The sequence below is a fragment of the Scyliorhinus canicula genome, chromosome 2 (genome assembly GCF_902713615.1).
Source record: "Scyliorhinus canicula chromosome 2, sScyCan1.1, whole genome shotgun sequence".
NCBI classification, from domain to species: Eukaryota; Metazoa; Chordata; class Chondrichthyes; order Carcharhiniformes; family Scyliorhinidae; genus Scyliorhinus; species Scyliorhinus canicula.
In genome coordinates, this window is record NC_052147.1 from 86,377,436 (window position 1) to 86,397,968 (window position 20,533).

Genomic DNA, 20,533 nt, shown 5'->3' on the forward strand with positions numbered 1-20,533 from the left:
TCCACCATTCCTGCCTCCAACTGTCCAATCCACCTTCCAGCTCCATCCAAAATATTGGGTAATTCATTAATTAGATTAGGCAAATCCTGACCTGACCAAGGGATATACTGTGGTCTGCCACCCTTCAGAATCACCGGGAACATCTTTTTCCCTCTTTTCTCCATATCTGGAAACTTTACAGTTTGGTGTCTTACCCGCGTCGATTTTCTTTGTTCCCCTAACACTGATTGTCCCCCTTCGTCGTTACTACTTTCTTCTGTCTCTCCTTCCATCTCTCCCTCGATTCTCTCTGGGTACTTCCACCTCCATGCTTTCCCCACTTCTCGTCTGTCTGCCTCTTTGTGCCCTTTCCAACATGTTTCCTTTATGCTTCTTTTTCTTTCTCTTTCCTCTCTGCTGGCTTCGACTCTCTTTTCTTTTATTTTTCCCTGTGACGCCTTACTTTCACCCTCGCAAGGATCATGACTTGTTTTCCACTCATATCTTCTTCTACCATTCTTTTCTTCCTCTTCTCGTTCCTTTTCCTCTTTCATTACCTTCTTTACCCATTCCAAAAGGTCTATTACATTTACTTCTTCCTCCAACTGCTTTCTCCTTTGGTTTAACTCATTCAACTCCTCTTCTGTTTCTTAGCCTCTTCCTCTACACCTTGTTTCTTTTCTAACTCCCTTTGTGCCCATTCCTCCTTCGTCACCTTTTCTGTGTCAAATACTCCCTCAAAATTCATCGTGCCTGATATAACTGGGTACAGTCCCGTGGAACCCTGTTCCTCTGAGTATGGGGGCGGGGCTACATTTGGATCTTCCAATTTTGCTTTTTCCTGAAGTTGCACTGGCATTTGCATCCATACTTCCCTCCATGCCCTTCTCCTTTCTCTCCCTTCCTTTTCAAACAATGCCAGTATCTCTAGTTCTTTTTCTCGCTTCTCCTTTCTTTTCTTAGATTTATCTTTTATTTTATAGTTCTTTATTATTCCCTTCTGGTCCTCACACCTCTCTACGCACCATGTGCCTTCCTCCGGCCACTGTGTATTAGTTTTACTTGTTCTTTTGGCCCATTTTTCAGAGACGTGTTCTATATCTCCCCTGAGGGCTGGGAACTTATCCCCTAATGTTTCCACTGGTGTTTTAACTTTGTGTGCCATTACTCGTCTTTTCGGATTACTGTCACAATTTTTATCACTTAATCCGTCAGAGTTAGGTATCACAGTGATTATTACTTGCTGTGTTGTTTTTCCGTGCTCAGTCCCCTGTTTACCTTTACCTTGGGTTTCCCTTGCCAATATCTGTAACTCTAACCGGGGTCCCGATATCCACTTCCCCGTAGTCCCCTGTCCCGGCACTATCTTCCTTTCCCGGGCTAGAGGGTAGTAGGTTTTTACTTGCTCGTCTATGTGTATAGAAACCCTATATCGATCAGATTCCTTTATTAATTTCTCTAGAGTTTCCAAGTTTATTTCGTCTATCCAATTCCTATCGGCTATTCTTTCCCATTTTACATACGGCCACTCGTTCTCTACCTCTTCTAAGTTAGTTATATGTGTAATTTTTCCCCAATCCAGTGTTGCTTCCGTTTCTGTTATTATCCTTTCTTAACCCCCTGACTAATCTTCCTTCCCAACCGATTGTACCAATCTCGCCGCTAGGCGGTTTTGTCAGTGTGACCTTTCCAAGTTGTTAGTTATTACCCTACCTGTGTTCCGACTCTCCTTCTTATTTCTGTCCTCCACGCTGCTGCCTCAGACCAGTTTGTTCAAATTGGTCTTTTACTTTCTCTATTCTAGCTGTTAATCCCCCTCTCCGGGGTTAGATTCCCCTCCTGTGCTTTTGACTACCGTATTAGGTCAGAGAGCGATCTCTCACTGATCTCTCTCCCTCTCGGTTGACGTCCCTTACCCGAGGTCCTGGGTAGGTTTGGACTGGCAGATTTTCCCACACTTACTCTCTTCTGGGCAAGTCGTAACCTGGAAAAACCCGCTCCAAACCGGTTGACTTAACCTAATTGCATTACCTTAGCGTTCGGCCTTTTTCCCGTCTCACTTTTTACCCACTCACAGACAATACAGTATTCACAGTGCGCTTTGCATGCAAAACTCTACTCTTCAGATCAGACTCAGTCTCTCAATACTATTTTACACAATTTGGTTTTAGTTATGCAGGATATCTTTGTGGTTGGGGAGATCCAGGACCAGCAAAGAGCCGGGTGCGCCGGGCCTCGAGATCCCTTTTCCGACAACAAGGATTTACATGCAATACAAATCTGCTTACCCTGTTGTCAGAATGCCGGCTTTGGGATGTCCAGCCCCGGTCGGACCTTCGCCTCCGCCACTCCTTCCAGATGCTTTTCTGGGCGATCTCTCACCAACCCTGCTCGCAGCGCCAATTTTGTCGTGGTTCCCCAGGACGACAATTTGTTCGTACCTATTAAAACACCGAGAGTCTGAGAAGCGATCTTTCAAGCAGTGAACTTTATTTTCCTAGCACAAGAAAACAAAGCTGGGATGTCCGGAACAATCCGAAGAGCCTCAGGGCTTACTGTCTTTTATGTACATTTCAACTCCATATCTCAAACTCTTATCTTACTTTACAGCCCTCTTATCTTGCTTTCCAATCTGACCTTGCTTTGGCCACCATTGTTTTTAGTTGGCCCTTTATCTGTCCCATTCGAGATTGGTCGCTCCCTATTTCCTCTCTTTGCTTCTTAAACCATGGTGGTTATAACTCTTGTCCTTATCTTGCTCCTGTGTAAACTTCCCTGCTTGTGAAACAATCGTGGTTTTGCTGACTTAGGCCGAATGTATAGAAAAACATGCTCACTCTATTCTTGTCTTTTTATGGCCATTATTTATGGTCAACCATTAAGTTGAGCCACTGAGCAGTATTCATTGTTCTCCCAAGTGACTATTATTTGTCTTTGTTAATTAGTAAATGCTATACTACTTTTCTGGGTCTTCTGCTTTAATCATATTAACTATACTTGATTACATTAGGTCACACGAGGTTACCGTAGGTTACATACTCATCTCAATACTCACCTAAATCTACTTTATCATTTCACTAAAACCTATGATTCTGAACTTCATACCTAACTCATACAATATCCAGTACAAATTCCCTTACACAAGGTGACGCAGTGGTTAGTACTGCTGCCTCATGGTGCCGAGGACCCCGGCCCCGGGTCACTGTCCGTGTGGAGTTTGCACATTCTTCCTGTGTCTACGTGGGTCTCACCCTCACAAACCAATTTTTATTTGAAAAAGAATATTGTTCCTTGGCTAATGTTGGATTAAAATCCTGGGACTCTCGTGATGACCATGTGCATGGTCCCCCCCCCCCCGACCAACATCCAACTGCACCTGCAGGTGCTGGATGCTCGCTGACAGCCCCTCATGTAGTCCTTAGAATTCTTTGAAGATGTAAGTAGTACAGTTGACAAGGGGGAGCCAGTCGATGTGGTATATTTGGAGTTTCAAAATGGATTTGACAAAGTCCTGCATAAGAGATTATTGTGCAAGATTAAAGCACATGGGATTGGATGAAGTGTATTGAGGTGGATAGAAAACTGGTTGGCAGAGAGGAAACAAAGAGTAGGAATTAATGGGTCCTTTTAAAATTGGCAAGCACTAACTAGTGGGGTGCCACAGGGATCGGTGCTGGGACCCCAGCTATTCACAATATATATTAATGATTTGGATGAGGGAACAAAATGTAACATCTTAAAGTTTGCAGATGATACCAAGTTGGGTGGGAGGGTGAACTGTGACGAGGATGCAGGGATCCTACAGCATAATCTGGACAGGTTGGGCGAGTGGGCAAATCAATGGCAGATGCAGTATAATTTGGATAAGTGTGAGGTTATTCACTTTGGAAGCAAAAGCAGGAAATTGTGAGGGGGAATGTGCAGCGGGACCTGGGTGTCCTTGCGTACCAGTCGCTGAAGGTAAGCATGCAGGTACAGCAGGCGGTAAAGAAGGCTAATGGTATGTTGGCCTTCATTGCGAGAGGTTTCGAGTACAGGAGCTGTGTTGTTGCAATTATACAGGGCCTTGGTGAGGCCACACCTGGTATATTGTGTGCAGATTTGGTCTCCTTTACTGAGGAAGGATGTTCTTGCACTCGAGGGAGTGCAGCGAAGGTTTACCAGACTGATTCCAGGGATGGCGCGACTGTCATATGAGGAGAGATTGACTAGGTTGGGATTGTTCTTGCTGGAGTTCAGAACAATGAGGAGGGATCTCATAGAGACTTATAAAATTCTAACAGAACTAGACAGGGTAGATGCTCCCAATGGTGGGTATGTCCAGAACCAGGGGTCACTGTCTGAGAATACAGGGTAAACCATTTCGGACAGAGATGAGACATTACCTGACCCAAAGAGTGTTGAACCTGTGGAATTCATTACCACAGGAAGTAGTTGATGATAAAACATTGAATATATTCAAGAGACGGATGGAAAAAGCACTTGGGGAGAATGGGATCACAGGTTATGGGGAGAAAGCAGGATTAGGCTATTGAGTTGGATGATCAGCCATGATCGTGATAAATGGCGGAGCAGGCTCGAAGGGTCTATCTTCTATGTATCGATGTAACCTGCCCCATCTCCAGCAGATCCTGTAAGCCTCGAGGCAAGACGCATGATTAGACCGCGGGCCAGACGGGAATGGGGATGGTGTGTGTCGTGCGTGTGTGTGTATCGTGTGTGTGTGTGTGTGTGTGTATCGTGTGTGTGTATCGTGTGTGTGTGTGTATCGTGTGTCTGTGTGTATCAGACAGTCCCAACGACATTAAGAAATTCATCCTTTCCCATATTGTGGACTGCCATGTGGGTCTGCAGTCAGGAAGGGAAACACGACGGCACAAACCTGTGGTAAATGCATTTGGGTCTGAGTTAATACTGAAACCTCTTTCCCAAGACGATCAGAACTTATCCATGTTCTAGTGAATCAGCGCCAAGAGACGATTAATTTAATACTCTCTAAAACTATTAATTAAACAGCTAGATACCGAGTTTCCCACCTTGAAAGGACATTAAAGTTTTACTTGTCCTGCCTGCTTGGACTGTGCTGCTCCTCTCCCAATTTACCTTGCTTGTGTGTGTGTGGAAGGATGCTGATTTTTTTTAATAAATTGATTTATATTGTCTTCAATTTTCTATAATCAGTGTCTTTTTCCCATTGTATAGAGTAGCAGTCTGTCTCTGGAAAGCAGTGGCTCCTGTGAGTGGCTGGATTTGGATGGAGAATTCAACTTTTCCCCTCCTTATGTTTTATCTCCTCTCATGCAAGCAAGGTAGGAGATGAATTGTGAGAACCGCTAACTGGATACTGGTACATGTAAATCACCAATTGATAGGGAATTGCTGTTTCAAAAATAGTGCGAGTGTCCAAACAAGCGATTGGAATGGGAAAAATAACTTTTCTCACACAAACAATTTTAGAGGGTTCACTTGGGAGAGTAGCAGCAGTATATATATATATATATATATATATATATATCTTTTTAAAGGGCCTTACAGGTGTTTAATCTTTTCTTTTTTTTCCCCCATTAAATCTCTGTGAATTCAGATCAGAGGGGATGGAGGCTAAGGCAGTTGCATGCTCCTCCTATAGGATGCGGGTGGTGAGGGCTACACCTGCAGGAAGTGCACCCAACTCCAGCTCCTCGGACTCCACGTTAGGGAACTGGAGCTAGATGAACTTCGGATCATCCGGGAGGCAGAGGGGGTGATAGAGAAGAGTTACAGGGAGGTAGCCACACACAAGGTATAGGACAAGAGTAGCTGGGTTACAGTCAGGGAAGGAAAACGAATAGGCAGACAGTGCAGGGATACCTCACGGCCGTTCCCCTTCAAAGTATACCGTTTTGGATGCTCTTGGGGGGGATGACCTACCGGGGGAAGGCCCTAGCGGCCAGGTCTCTGGCACTGAGCCTGGCTCTGTGGCTCAAAAGGGAAGGGGGAGAATAGAAAAGCAATAGTGATAGGAGACTTAATGGTTAAGGGAATGGATAGGAGATTCTGTGGTCGCGAACGAGACTCCCGGAAGGTATGTTGCCTCCCGAGTGCCAGGGCCAGGGATGTTTCGGATCAAGTCTACAGGATTCTTAAGGGGGAGGGTGAGCAACCACAAGTCGTGGTGCACATGGGCACCAACAACATAGCTAAGAAAAGGGATGAGGATCTAAGAAGTGATTTTAGGGAGTTAGGTTGGAAGCTAAAGAGCAGGCCAAGCAGAGTAGTGATCTCAGGATTGCTACCGGTGCCACGTGCAAGTGAGACGAGGAACAGAGAGCGAGTGCAGCTGAAAACGTGGCTACAGGGCTGGTGCAGGACGGAAGGTTTCAGATATGTGGATCATTGGGATATCTTCTGGGGAAGGTGGGACCTGTACATGAAGGACGGATTGTACTGAAATTGGAGGGGCACCAATATCCTGGGTGGGAGGTTTGGTAGAGCTCTTCGGGAAGGTTTAAACTAGTTTGGCAGGGGGACGGGGACCAGAGCAATGGATCGGAGGATAGGGTAGCTGTTGAACAGGCAGAAATATAGTATGCACCGAATCTGTGAGGAAGGATAGACAGTTGATGGGGCAAAGTTGCACTCAGTGGAATGGGTTAAAGTGTGTCTGTTTCAATGCAAGGAGTGTCAGGAATAAGGGAGATGAAAAGCATCAGGATAGATAAGTTCCCTGGGCCTGACAGGATATACCCAAGGTTGCTACGGGAAGCGAGGGAGGAGATTGCTGCGCTGTTGGCGAAGATCTTTGCGTCCTCACTCTCCACTGGAGTAGTACTGGATGATTGGAGGGAGGTGAATGTTGTTTCCCTGTTCAAGAAAGGGAATAGGGAAATCCCTGGGAATTACAGACCCATCAGTCTTGCGTCTGTGGTGAGCAAAATATTGGAAAGGATTCTGAGAGATAGGATTTATGATTATTTAGAAAAACATAGTTTGATTAAAGATAGCCAGCATGGCTTTGTAAGGGACACGTCATGCCTCACAAGAGGATGTGACATAAGAACATAAGAACTAGGAGCAGGAGTAGGCCATCTGGCCCCTCGAGCCTGCTCCACCATTTAACGAGATCATGGCTGATCTTTTGTGGACTCAGCTCCACTTTCCGGCCCGAACACCATAACCCTTAATCCCTTTATTCTTCAAAAAACTATCTATCCTTACCTTAAAAACATTTAATTAAGGAGCCTCAACTGCTTCACTGGGCAAGGAATTCCATAGATTCACAACCCTTTGGGTGAAGAAGTTCCTCCTACACCCAGTCCTAAATCTACTTTCCCTTATTTTGAGGCTATGCCCCCTAGTTCTGCTTTCACCCGCCAGTGGAAACAACCTGCCCGCATCTATCCTATCTATTCCCTTCATAATTTTATATGTTTCTATAAGATCCCCCCTCATTCTTCTAAATTCCAACGAGTACAGTCCCAGTCTACTCAACCTCTCCTCATAATCCAACCCCTTCAGATCTGGGATTAACCTAGTGAATCTCCTCTGCACACCCTCCAGTGGCAGTACGTCCTTTCTCAAGTAAGGGGACCAAAACTGAACACAATACTCCAGGTGTGACCTCACTAACACCGTATACAATTGCAGCATAACTTCCCTAGTCTTAAACTCCATCCCTCTATTCCATTTGCCTTCTTAATCATCTGTTGAACCTGTAAACCAACTTTCTGTGACTCATGCACTAGCACACCCAGGTCTCTCTGCACAGCAGCATGCTTTAATATTTTATCGTTTAAATGATAATCCCGTTTGCTGTTATTCCTACCAAAATGGCTAATCTCACATTCGTCAACATTGTATCCCATCTGCCAGACCCTAGCCCATTCACTTAACCTATCCAAATCCCTCTGCAGACTTCCAGTATCCTCTGCACTTTTCGCTTTACCACTCATCTTAGTGTCATCTGCAAACCTGGACACATTGCCCTTGGTCCCCAACTCCAAATCATCAATGTAAATTGTGAACAATTGTGGGCCCAACACAGATCCCTGAGGGACACCACTAGCTACTGATTGCCAACCAGAGAAACACCCTATCACTCTGTGCTTTCTATTAATTAACCAATCCTCTATCATGCTACTACTTTACCCTTAATGCCGTGCATCTCTATCTTATGCAGCAACCTTTTGTGTGGCACCTTGTCAAAGGCTTTCTGGAAATCCAGATATACCACATCCATTGGCTCCCCGTTATCTACTGCACTGGTAATGTCCTCAAAAAATTCCACTAAATTAGTTAGACGCGACCTGCCCATTATGAACCCATGCTGCGTCTGCCCAATGGGACAATTTCTATCCCGATGCCTCGCTATTTCTTCCTTGATGATAGATTCCAGCATCTTCCCTACTACCGAAGTTAAGCTCACTGGCCTATAATTTCCTGCTCTCTGCCTACCTCCTTTTTTAAACAGTGGTGTCATGTTTGCTAATTTCCAATCCACCGGGACCACCCCAGAGTCTAGTGAATTTTGGTAAATGATCACTAGTGCATCTGCAATTTCCCTAGCCATCTCTTTTGGCACTCTGGGGTGCATTCCATCAGGGCCAGGAGACTTGTCTACCTATAGCCCCATTAGCTTGCCTATCACTACCTCCTTAGTGATAACAATCCTCTCAAGTGATGGGACACATTGATGAAGGTTGGGCAGTGGATGTGGTGTATATGGATTTCAGTCAGGCATTTGATAAGATTTCCCATGGTAGGCTCATTCAGAAAGTTAGGGGGCATGGGATACAGGGAAATTTGGCTGTCTGGATACAGAATTGGCTGGCCAAAAGAAGACAGCGAGTGGTAGTGGATGGAAAGTATTCTGCCTGGAGGTCGGTGACCAGTGGTGTCCCGCAAGGATCTGTTCTGGGACCTCTGCTCTTTGTGGTTTTTATAAATGACTTGGATGAGGAAGTGGAAGAGTGGATTATTAAGTTTGCCGATGTCGCGAAGGATGGGGGAGTTGTAGCTAGTGTTGAGCGTTGTTGCAGGTTACAACAGGACATTGACAAGACGCAGCGTTGGGCTGAGAAGTGGCAGATGGAGTTCAACCTTGATAAATGTGAAGTGATTCATTGTGGAAGGCCGAATGCTGAATACAGGGTTAAAGGCAGGATTCTTGGAAGTGTGGAGAAACAGCGGGATCTTGGGGTCCACGTACATAGATCCCTCAAAGTTGCCACCCAGGTTGATAGGGTTGTTAAGAAGGCTCATAGTGTATTGGCTTTCATTAACAGGGGGATTGAGTTCAAGAGCCACGAGGTTTTGCTGCTTTATAAAATCCAAGTTAGAGCACACTTGGAATATTGTGTCCAGTTTTGGTTACCTCATCATAGGAAGGATGTGGTTGCTTTGGAGAGGGTACAGAGGAGATTTACCAGGATGCTGCCTGGACTGGGGGCATGTCTTATGAATAAAGGTTGAGGGAGCTAGGGCTTTTCTCACTGGGGCGAAGAAGGCAGACAGGTGACTTGATAGATATGTACAAGGTGATGAGAGGCATGGATAGAGTGGATAGCCAGAGACTTTTCCCCAGGGTGGAAAGGGCTGTCACGAGGGGACATAATTTTAAGGTGATTGGAGGAAGGTATAGGGGAGATGTACAGGCATATGGGGTGTAGATTATGTTGATCTTAGATTAGGATAATTGGTCGGCACAACATCGTGGTCTGAAGGGCCTGTACTGTGCTGTACTGTTCTATGTTCTAAAAAGGGTATTTCAATCAACAAGCACTCCCGCCCAATCAACACCTGCAAGAATGAGCTGGAATCTTGATTTGTTTTGAAGCCTTACTGAACTAAGAAAACGCATATTCAGAATCCCACATCATTTTTCAAATGTTAATGCAGTGCCAGAAATGGATTTTCTTTTCAACTTCAGCTAAACTCCTTGTTCACAAGTTAAGTATGTTTTCATGTGGATTTAATTCTTCAATTTGGCAGCAAAACATGAATATCTGTGCCTGAACTAATGTTTGTACTGCAGAAGCCTTTGTTTTGAGTCAATACGTATTTAACCGTTGAAATAATTCCAAATTTTAGTGTTAATCGCTAGTAGTTCTCCAGTGTTTTTATTTGAATACACAGATACATTTGCATTGAGTTTGAGGCCAAATGATTTGTGTTAAGCAGTTTGGACAATTTTTAAAATTCAGATAATAATGGTTGTCAGCATAAGTATTGTGCTAATATTGGACATATAACATTCTATTATGATTTCAACGTAAGCCTTTTTGTCGACCTTGTGACAACTTGCATTTATTTAGAGTTTTAATGTTGCAAAACATCCAAAGGCACAGGAACATTATGAAACCAAATTTGATACAGAGCCACGTAATAATAATCTTTATTATTGTCACAAGTAGGCTTTCATTAATACTGCAAAGAAGTTACTGTGAAAAGACCCAAGTTGCCACATTCCGGCGCCTGTTCAGGTACACAGAGGGAGAATTCAGAATGTCCAAATTACCTAACAGCACGTCTTTTGGGACTTGTGGGAGGAAACCGGAGCACCCGGAGGAAATCCACGCAGACACGGGGAGAACGTGCAGACTCCACACAAACAGTGACACAAGCCGGGAATTGAACCTGGGACCCTGGCGCTGTGAAGCAACAGTGCTAACCACTGTGCTACCGTGCTGCCCATATAAGGAGATATTAGGACAGGTGACCAGAAGTTAGACAAAAAGACAGGTTTTTAAGGAATGTCTTAAAGGAGAGGGAGGTGGAGAGATATCGAAAGGAAATCCCAGAACTATAGGTTTCAGCAGCTGAAGAGTGCCAAGTGACCAGAATTGGAGGAATGCAGAAATGATAGATTCCAGCATCTTCCTTATTACCGAAGTTAAGCTCACTGGCCTATAATTTCCTGCTTTCTGCCTACCTCCTTTTTTAAACAGTGGCGTCACGTTTGCTAATTTCCAATCCACCGGGACCACCCCAGAGTCTAGTGAATTTCGGTAAATTATCACTAGTGCATCTGCAATTTCCCTAGCCATCTCTTTTAGCACTCTGGGATGCATTCCATCAGGGCCAGGAGACTTGTCTACCTTTAGCCCCATTAGCTTGCCCATCTCTCCCTCCTTAGTGATAACAATCCTCTCAAGGTCCTCACCTGTCATAGCCTCATTTCTATCAGTCGCTGGCATGTTATTTGTGTCTTCCACTGTGAAGACCGACCCAAAAAACTTGTTCAGTTCCTCAGCCATTTCCTCATTTCCCATTATTAAAACTCCCTTCTCAGCCTCTAAAGGACCAATATTTACCTTCGCCACTTTTTTTTTGTCTTATATATTTGTAAAAACTTTTACTGTCTGTTTTTATATTCTGAGCAAGTTTACTCTCATACTCTATCTTACTCTTCTTTATAGCTTTTTTAGTAGCTTTCTGTTGCCCCCTAAAGATTTCCCAGTCCTCTAATCTCCCAGCAATCTTTGCCACTTTATATGCTTTTTCCTTCAATTTGATACTCTCCCTTATTTCCTTAGATATCCACGGTCGATTTTCCCTCTTTCTTCCGTCCTTCCTTTTTGTTGGTATAAACCTTTGCTGAGCACTGTGAAAAATCGCTTGGAAGGTTCTCCACTGTTCCTCAACTGTTCCACCATAAAGTCTTAGCTCCCAGTCTACCTTAGCTAGTTCTTCTCTCATTCCATTGTAATCTCCTTTGTTTAAACACAAAACACTAGTATTTGATTTTACTTTCTCACCCTCCATCTGTATTTTAAATTCCACCATATTGTGATCGCTCCTTCCGAGAGGATCCCTAACTATGAGATCATGAATCAATCCTGTCTCATTACACAGGACAAGATCTAGGACCGCTTGTTCCCTCGTAGGTTCCATTACATACTGTTCTAGGAAACTATCGCGGATACATTCTATAAACTCCTCCTCACGGTTGCCTTGACTGACCTGGTTAATCCAATCGACATGTAGATTAAAATCCCCCATGATAACTGCTGTAGCATTTCTACATGCATCAGTTATTTCTTTGTTTATTGCCTGCCCCACCATCTCGTTACTATTTGGTGGCCGATAGACTACTCCTATCAGTGACTTTTTCGCCTTACTATTCCTGATTTCCACCCAAATGGATTCAACCTTATCTTCCATAGCACCGATGTCATCCCTTACTATTGCCCGGATGTCATCCTTAAATAACAGAGCAACACCACCTCCCTTACCATCCACTCTGTCCTTCCGAATAGTTTGATACCCTCGGATATTTAACTCCCAGTCGTGACCATCCTTTAACCATGTTTCCGTAATGGCCACTAAATCATAGTCATTTACGATGATTTGTGCCACCAACTCATTTACTTTATTCCGAATACTACGAGCATTCAGGTAAAGTACACTTATGTTGGTTTTTTTACCTCTGTTTTGAATCTTAACATCTCCAGTTTTATTCCTTTTGTTATTACTGGGCCTATTCACTGTGCTCCCCTCAGTCACTGTACCTTGTACTGTCGCCCTTATGGATTTCTGACTATGTCTTCTCTGCCTTGCACTTTTCCCCTTACTTCCTTTTGTTTCTGTCCCTGTTTTACTACCTCCCAACTTCCAGCATTGGTTCCCATCCCCCTGCCACATTAGTTTAAACCCTCCCCAACAGCTCTAGAAAACACCCCCCCTAGGACATCGGTTCCAGTCCTGCCCAAGTGCAGACCGTCCGGTTTGTACTGGTCCCACCTCCCCCAGAACCGGTCCCAATGCCCCAGGAATTTGAATCCCTCCCTCTTGCACCATCTCTCGAGCCACGCATTCATCCTTTCTATCCTGACATTCCTACTCTGACTAGCTCGTGGCACTGGTAGCAATCCTGAGATTACTACCTTTGAGGTCCTACTTTTTAGTTTAACTCCTAACTCCCTGAATTCCGCTTGTAGGACCTCATCCCGTTTTTTACCTATATCGTTGGTGCCTATGTGCACCACGACAGCTGGCTGTTCACCCTCCCCCCCCCCCCCCCCCCCCCCCCAGAATGTCCTGCAGCCGCTCCGAGACATCCTTGACCCTTGCACCAGGGAGGCAACATACCATCCTGGAGTCTCGATTGCGTCCACAGAACCGCCTGTCTATTCCCCTTACGATCGAGTCCCCTATCACTTTAGCCCTGCCATTTTTCTTCCTGCCCTGCTGTGCAGCAGAGCCAGCCACGGTGCCATGAACCTGGCTGCTGCTGCCTTCCCCTGGTGAGCCATCTCCCCCAACAGTATCCAAAGCGGTATATCTGTTTTGCAGGGAGATGACCGCAGGGGATACCTGCACTGCCTTCCTACTCTTGCTCTTTCTTTTGGTCACCCATTTTCTATCTCCCTCAGTAACCTTCACCTGCGGTGTGACCAACTCGCTAAACGTGCTATCCACGACCTCCTCAGCATCGCGGATGCTCCAAAGTGAGTCCATCCGCAGCTCCAGAGCCGTCAAGCGGTCTAACAAGAGCTGCAACTGAACACACTTCTTGCACGTGAAGGAGCCAGGGACAGTGGACGTGTCCCTGAGCTCCCACATCGCACACGAGGAGCATGACACGGGTCTGGGATCTCCTGCCATGTCTTAAACCCTTGGTAAACTTAAACAACTAGAATTTCAAAATAAAAATAAATAAATTAGACAATGAAAAGAAAAAGAGAGACTACTTACCAGTCACTTACCAGGGTTAAAAAGCACCTCCTCACACTCTGCACCGAATTACCTCACTGCACCAAATTACCAAGTTTAAATCTCCCACTCTGTATGAGTCTCACTCCGGATGTGTCTCCTGGAAAAGTGCTCGCCTGGATGCGGCCAGGGAGATTGGTGGAGTTAAGGATAGGGGAGGGAATGTGGTGCGAAGGGGGGTAGACATTAATGGGGTCTTCAGGGACTTTTACGGGGAATTGTATCGGTCTGAACCCCTGGCGGAGGAGGGGGGGGGGGGTGGGGCGCTTCTTGGACCAGCTGAGATTCCCGAACGTGGAGGAGGGACAGGTGGAGGGACTGGGGGCGCCTGTTGAGCTGGAGGAGCTGGTCAAAGGGATAGGGAGCATGCAGTCGGGGAAGGCGCCGGGGCCGGATGGGTTCCCGGTCGAATTCTATAAAATGTATGCAGACCTGCTGAGCCCCCTGTTGGTTAGGACCTTCAACGAGGGGGGGGGGGGGGGGGGGGGGGGGGCTTTGTCCCTGACTATGTCCCGGGCGCTGATTTCCTTGATCCTTAAGCGGGACAAGGACCCCCTGCAGTGTGGATCATATAGGCCGATCTCACTCTTAAATGTAAACGCCAAGCTGTTGGCGAAGATCAACAAGGATCGTGGACTGTGTGCCGCGGGTTATCCACGAGGATCAGACGGGGTTCGTGAAGGGAAGGCAGCTGAACACCAACATACGGAGGCTCTTGAATGTTATAATGATGCCAGCGGTAGCGGGGGAAGCGGAGATAGTGGTGGCGCTAGACGCGGAGAAGGCCTTTGATAGGGTTGAGTGGGGGTACTTGTGGGAGGTGCTGGAAAGGTTTGGGTTTGGGAAGGGGTTTGTCAGATGGGTGAGGTTGTTATATGAGGCCCCGATGGCGAGCGTGGCCACGAACAGGAGGAGATCGGAATACTTCCGGTTATACCGAGGGACGAGACAGGGGTGTCTCTTGTCCCCCCTGCTCTTTGCGTTGGCAATCGAACCCCTGGCCATGGCGTTGAGGGAGTCGGGGAACTGAGGGGACTGGTGCGGGGTCGGGAGGAGCACCGAGTGTCACTTTATGCAGATGATTTGTTGCTATATGTGGCGGACCCAGTGGGGGGGAATGCCGGAGGTGATGAAGATTCTCAGGGAATTTGGGGACTTCTCAGGGTACAAGCTCAACCTGGGGAAGAGCGAGCTGTTCGTCGTGCACCTGGGGGATCAGGAGGAGGGGATTGGTAGGCTCCCACTAAAAAGTGCGGAGAGGAGCTTTAGGTACCTGGGAGTCCAGGTGGCCAGGAGCTGGGGGCCCCTACACAAACTTAACAAGGCTGGTGGAGCAAATGGAGGAGGAGTTTAAAAGATGGGACATGTTGCCGCTGGCGGGCAGGATACAGTCAGTCAAGATGACGGTGCTCCCGAGGTTTTTGTTCCTGTTCCAGTGCCTCCCCATCCTTATCCCGAAGGCCTTTTTTCGGAGGGTCAACAGGAGCATTGCTGGGTTTGTATGGGCGCATGGGACCCCGAGGGTGAGAAGGGTGTTTTTGGAGCGGGGCAGGGATAGGGGGGGGGGCTGGCGCTGCCCAACCTCTGTGGGTACTATTGGGCTGCCAACGCAGCGATGGTGAGTAAGTGGGTAATGGACGGGGAAGGGGCAGCATGGAAGAGGATGGAGATGGCGTCCTGTGTGGGCATGAGCCTGGAGGCGCTGGTAACGGCGCCGCTGCCGCTCCCTCCAACGAGGTATACCACGAGCCCGGTGGTGGCGGCTATCCTCAGAACTTGGGGGCAATGGAGACGGCACAGGGGGGAGGTGGGGGTCTCGATGGGTCCCCGATACGGGGGAACCACCAGTTTGTTCCAGGGAGAATTGATGGCACAGGGCAGGTGTTAGGAGGTTGAGGGACCTGTTTGTAGACGGGAAGTTTGCGAGCCTGGGTGAGTTAGAGGGGAAGTTCGTGCTCCCCGGGGAACATTTTTAGGTACATGCAGGTAAGGGCGTTTGCCAGGTGGCGGGGTTCCCTCTGTTGCCCCCGCGTGGGGTCCAGGACAGGGTGCTCTCGGGGGTATGGGTTGGAGAGGGGAGGATTTCGGACATGTACCAAGTGATGCAGGAGGTAGACGAGGCCTCGGTGGAGGAGCTGAAGGGTAAATGGGAAGAGGAGCTTGGTGAGGATATTGAGGAGGGGACGTGGGCGGATGCTCTAGAAAGAGTGAACTCCTCCTCTTCAAGTGAGAGGCTTAGCCTCATACAGTTGGTGCTACATAGGGCTCATGTGACCGGGACGAGGATGAGTAGGTTTTTCGGGGGCGAGGACAGGTGTGCTAGATGCTCGGGGAGCTCAGCGAACCATGGCCATATGTTATGGGCATGCCCAGCGCTGGGGGAGTTTTGGAAGGGGGTAGCAAGCACGGTGTCGAGGGTGGTAGGATCCAGGGTCAAACCAGGCTGGGGACTCGCAATATTTGGGGTTGCAGTGGAGCCGGGAGTGCAGGAGGCGAAAGAGGCCGGTGTTCTGGCCTTTGTGTCCCTTGTAGCCCGGCGGAGGATGATTCTTCAGTGGAAGGATGCGAGGCCCCCAAGCTTGGAGGCCTGGATCAATGATATGGCGGGGTTTATCAAATTGGAGAGAGTGAAATTTGCCCTGAGGGGATCAGTACAGGGGTTTTTCAGGCGGTGGCAGCCTTTCCTAGATTTCCTGGCAGAACGGTAGGGAAAAGGGCAGCAGCATCAGCAGCCCGGGGAGGGGGGGGTCGTTTCTGTGGGTTGGGTTGAAGGGACGTGTATATGTGTTCTTTGTTTATGACGGGCGTTAATCTATTTCTTCTTTTTTGTATTTACCGGGGGGGGGGGGGGCTCTTTTTTGTTTTCTTAGTTGTTAATATTTTTTGTTAATATTTTCTGTTATTGATATTTTGTGAAAATCTGAATTAAAATTATTTTTAAAAAAAAAACACCTCCTCCACGATCCTCCTCAACACCGGTGCCCCACAAGGCTGTGCCCTCAGCCCCCTACTATACTCCTTATACATCTATGACTGTGTGGCCAAATTGCCCCCCCCCCATGCCAACATTATTGTTAAGAAAGCCCGGGGACCTCCGGTGGCGGCCATGAAGGAGTAGGTTGCACATTTGGTAGCTCCTGCTCGGGACGGACCTTTGGACCTTTTCCCCGATTTGTTTCTTGAATTTTACTTGAAACATCGATAGTGGACGTGGCCGTGAGGAGTCCTACACCAGTGCATGGATAGGAGGACCAGGAGTGCTCGCAAAGGAAGAAATAGGCGAACAGAGAAGGCCTGGGTTGAAGCTACAGCAGAAAAAAGCATGGCGGACGAGCTTAGTCCCCGCTCGACGGCCCAGTGGTCGAAGCAGCAGTTGATGCAGTTGAGACAAGAGGGCTTTGCCAAGCAGAAACAGTAATGCTTGTACCTGATTGGGGAATTGATTGCTTGGCTGGAACAGAGATTGGACGCTCAAGATCTGGTGAGAAGGCACTGACCGAGCACGAGGAACATCAACAGCAATGGAGGTGGAGATGGGGATGCTGAGAGACCAACAGAAAAGGCTCCAGGAGAAGCTGTAGGATCTGGAGAATAGGTCCTGCCGGCAAACCGTGAGGATCGTTGATCTCCCGGTGGGGTCCGAAGGAGCGGATGCAGGGGCATTTCTAGCGGGTATGCTCAAGAAGCTGAAGCTAATGGGGGATGGGACGTTCACCTGACCCTTGGAGATGGACAGGGTGCACAGAACACTAGCAAAGAAGCTGCATGTAGGTGACCTCCTGAGGGTGATGGTGGTGAGATTGCACAGGATAAGGAGCGTATTCTATGGTGGGCCAAGCAGACACTGAGCTGTAAGTGGGAGAACAGCATCCTGCGCATTTGCCAAGACCTGAGCGAGGACGTAGCCAGGAGAAGAGCAGGTTTCAACTAAGTAAAGTCGACCCTTTTCAAGAAGGTGAAGTTTGGACTGCTGTATCCAGCCCGTCTTTGGATCATCTATGAGGAGCAACGCTTCTCTTTTGAGTCGCCCGAGGAAGCAATGGACTTTGCCAGCATGGAAGGGCTGGCAGGGGACTGAGGTATTTGAACTTTTCTGCAATGTTCACGTTAAAAATACTTTTGATTTTGCACTATATTTGTAATGCCTTCTGTATCGTTCCTGGAGCTGCCGCGTATTTTTGTAAGTTAAAGTTTGCATTTGTACTAATGGGGGATGGAGGTGCGAATTTCCGATGTGGGGTTTTTCTTTTCTTTTTATTTCTTTTGGTTAACTGGGCTGGGAATGTTTTCTCTTGAATATGCCCGCCCGAGCCTAGGTGGGAAAATGGATGGTGCCATGGGCGGTGGCTACCAAGCTAGCTGGGCGGGCTGGCTTACGGAAGCGCAGTGGGGAGTGAGCAGATGTTATACTTGTTGAAGGGGGCTGTTTTTACTGTGCTGTTACTGGGCGGGGTGGGGGGAGGGGGGGATTGCTCTGCTGACAGGGGAGGGACTGTTGCTGGGGGACAAAAGGGAGGCCAGGGACGGGGGCTGCCCAGGGCTGGAGACTGGCCTAAGAAAGGTGATGGCTGATCCGGGGGGGGGGCAGCAGAAGCTCCCCAACCAGGCTGATCACGTGGAATGTTACAGGGCTAAATGGGCCAGTTAAGAGGGCTGAAGGCGGACGTGGCAATGGTACAGGAGATGCATTTTAGGGTAATCAATGAGACTAGACTAAGGAAGGGATGGGTCGAGCAGGTATTTCATTCGGAGCTGGAGACTAAGACGCGATCCTCATTAATAAGCGAGTGTCATTTGAGGCGGGAAGAATAGTTGTGGATGTGGGAGGTCGGTACATCACAGTTAGTGGGAAGCTGGAAGGGCTGCCGGTGGTACTTGTGAATGTCTACGCGCCAAACTGGGAGGATGTTGAGGAAGATCCTGGACCCGGACTCGCATATGCTGGTCATGGGGGAGACTTCAACACAGTCATTGACCAAACGCTAGACCGGTCAAGCTCAAGGACATGGTGCCAGCAGTGGCAAAGGAGCTAAAGAGGTTTTACATAGAGTGTACTCTCGGATTGACTTCTTAATCTTGAACAGGGCATTACTGATGGGGGTAGTGGACACTGAGTACTGAGCGATCACAGTCTCGGACAATGTCCCGCACTGGGTGGACTTTGAGCAAGGAGTGTGGCCAGCGCCCACGTTGGAGATTGGATGTCGGACTGTTGGTGGATGAGGAGGTGTGCGGGCGGGTGAGGAAATGTATCCAGAACTATCTGGAAGTTAATGACCAAGGTGTTAAAAACAAGGATGGCACTGAGTCCAGAGTTGGTGATTTTCGGAGTGTCAGAAGTTCCAGGAATCCAGGAGGAGAAAGAGGCAGACGTTCTGGCCTTTGCCTCCCTGGTAGACCGGAGATGGATATTATTAGCCTGGAGGGACTCAAAGCCCCCAAAGTCAGAGACCTGGCTAACTGACATGGCTAGCTTTCTCTGTCTGGAGAAAATCAAGTTCGCCCTGAGAGTGTCACTGTCAAGGTTCGTCCGGAAGTGGCCGCCATTGGTCTTTAGGGAAAATTAACTGTCAGCAAAGGGGGGGGGGGGTTAGTTTAGATTAGTATGTAAGAAAGGTGGTACCTGTGAGGGAGGAAGACAACCTTTCCACTGTGTTCATGTTTGTATATACACTGTTTCTTCTGTTATTGTTACAAAATCACAAATACCTGAATAAAATGTTTTATATAAAAAAAAAGAAAGCCCACCAATGACTCTACTTTCTCAGAAGACTAAGGAAATTTGGCATGTCAGCTACGACTCACCAACTTCTACAGATGCACCATAGAAAGCATTCTTTCTGGTTGTATCACAACTTGGTATGGAGCCTGCTCTGCCCAAGACCGCAGGAACCTACAAAAGCTCGTGAATGTAGCTCAATCCATCATGGAAACCAGCCTCCCATCCATTGACTCTGTCTACAATTCCCACTGCCTCGGAAAGGCAGCCAACATAATTAAGGACCCCACACACCCCGGACATACTCTCTTCCACCTTCTTCCGTCAGGAAAAAGATACCAAAGTTTGAGGTCACGTACCAACCGACTCAAGAACAGCTTCTTCCCTACTGCCATCAGACTTTTGAAAGGACCTACCTCGTTTTAAGTTGATCTTTTCTCTACACCTTGCTATAACTGTAACATATTCTGCAGTCTCTCCTTCCTTCCCTATGTGCAGTATGCATTGTTTGTACAGCATGCAAGAAACAAAGCATTTCACTGTATACTAATACATGTGACAATAATAAATCAAGTATATTGCCCCTCAGTGACATCATCTGAAACATTGTCAGTTTCCACATGTACACTGATGAAATTCAGCTCTACCTTGTCATCACCTCTCCTGAGCCCTCCATAAGACATAGGAGCAGAATTAGGCCATTCAGCCCATCTAGTCTGCTCTGCCATTCAATCATGGCTGAAATGTTTCTCATCTCCATTCTCCTGCCTTCTCCCCATAAACCCCTGATCCCTTTATTAATCAAGAAACTATCTATCTCTGTCTTAAAGACACTCAGCGATTTGGCCTCCACAGCCTTCTGCAGCAAAGAGTTCCACAGATTCACCCACCCTCTGGCTGAAGAAATTCCTCCTCATCTCTGTTTTAAAGGATTGTACTTTCAGTCTGAGGCTGTACCCTTGGGTTCTAGTTTTTCCTACTAGTGGAAACATTTTCTTCACATTCACTCTATTTAGGCCTCTCAGTATTTTGTAAGGTTCAATGAGATCCTTCCTCATTCTTCTAAACTCCATCGAGTACAGACCCAGAGTCCTCAACCGCTCCTCATATGACAAGTCCTTAATTCCAGGGATCGTTCTTGTG

General features: G+C 47.4%; 1 protein-coding gene across 2 annotated transcripts in view; it reads left to right on the forward strand.

Moving 5' to 3' along the window:
• The window catches only part of stard9 (StAR-related lipid transfer (START) domain containing 9), a 391,160-nt gene that overhangs the window by 277,920 nt on the left and 92,707 nt on the right, over positions 1-20,533 (forward strand). The gene's annotated exons all lie outside the window — the stretch shown is intronic.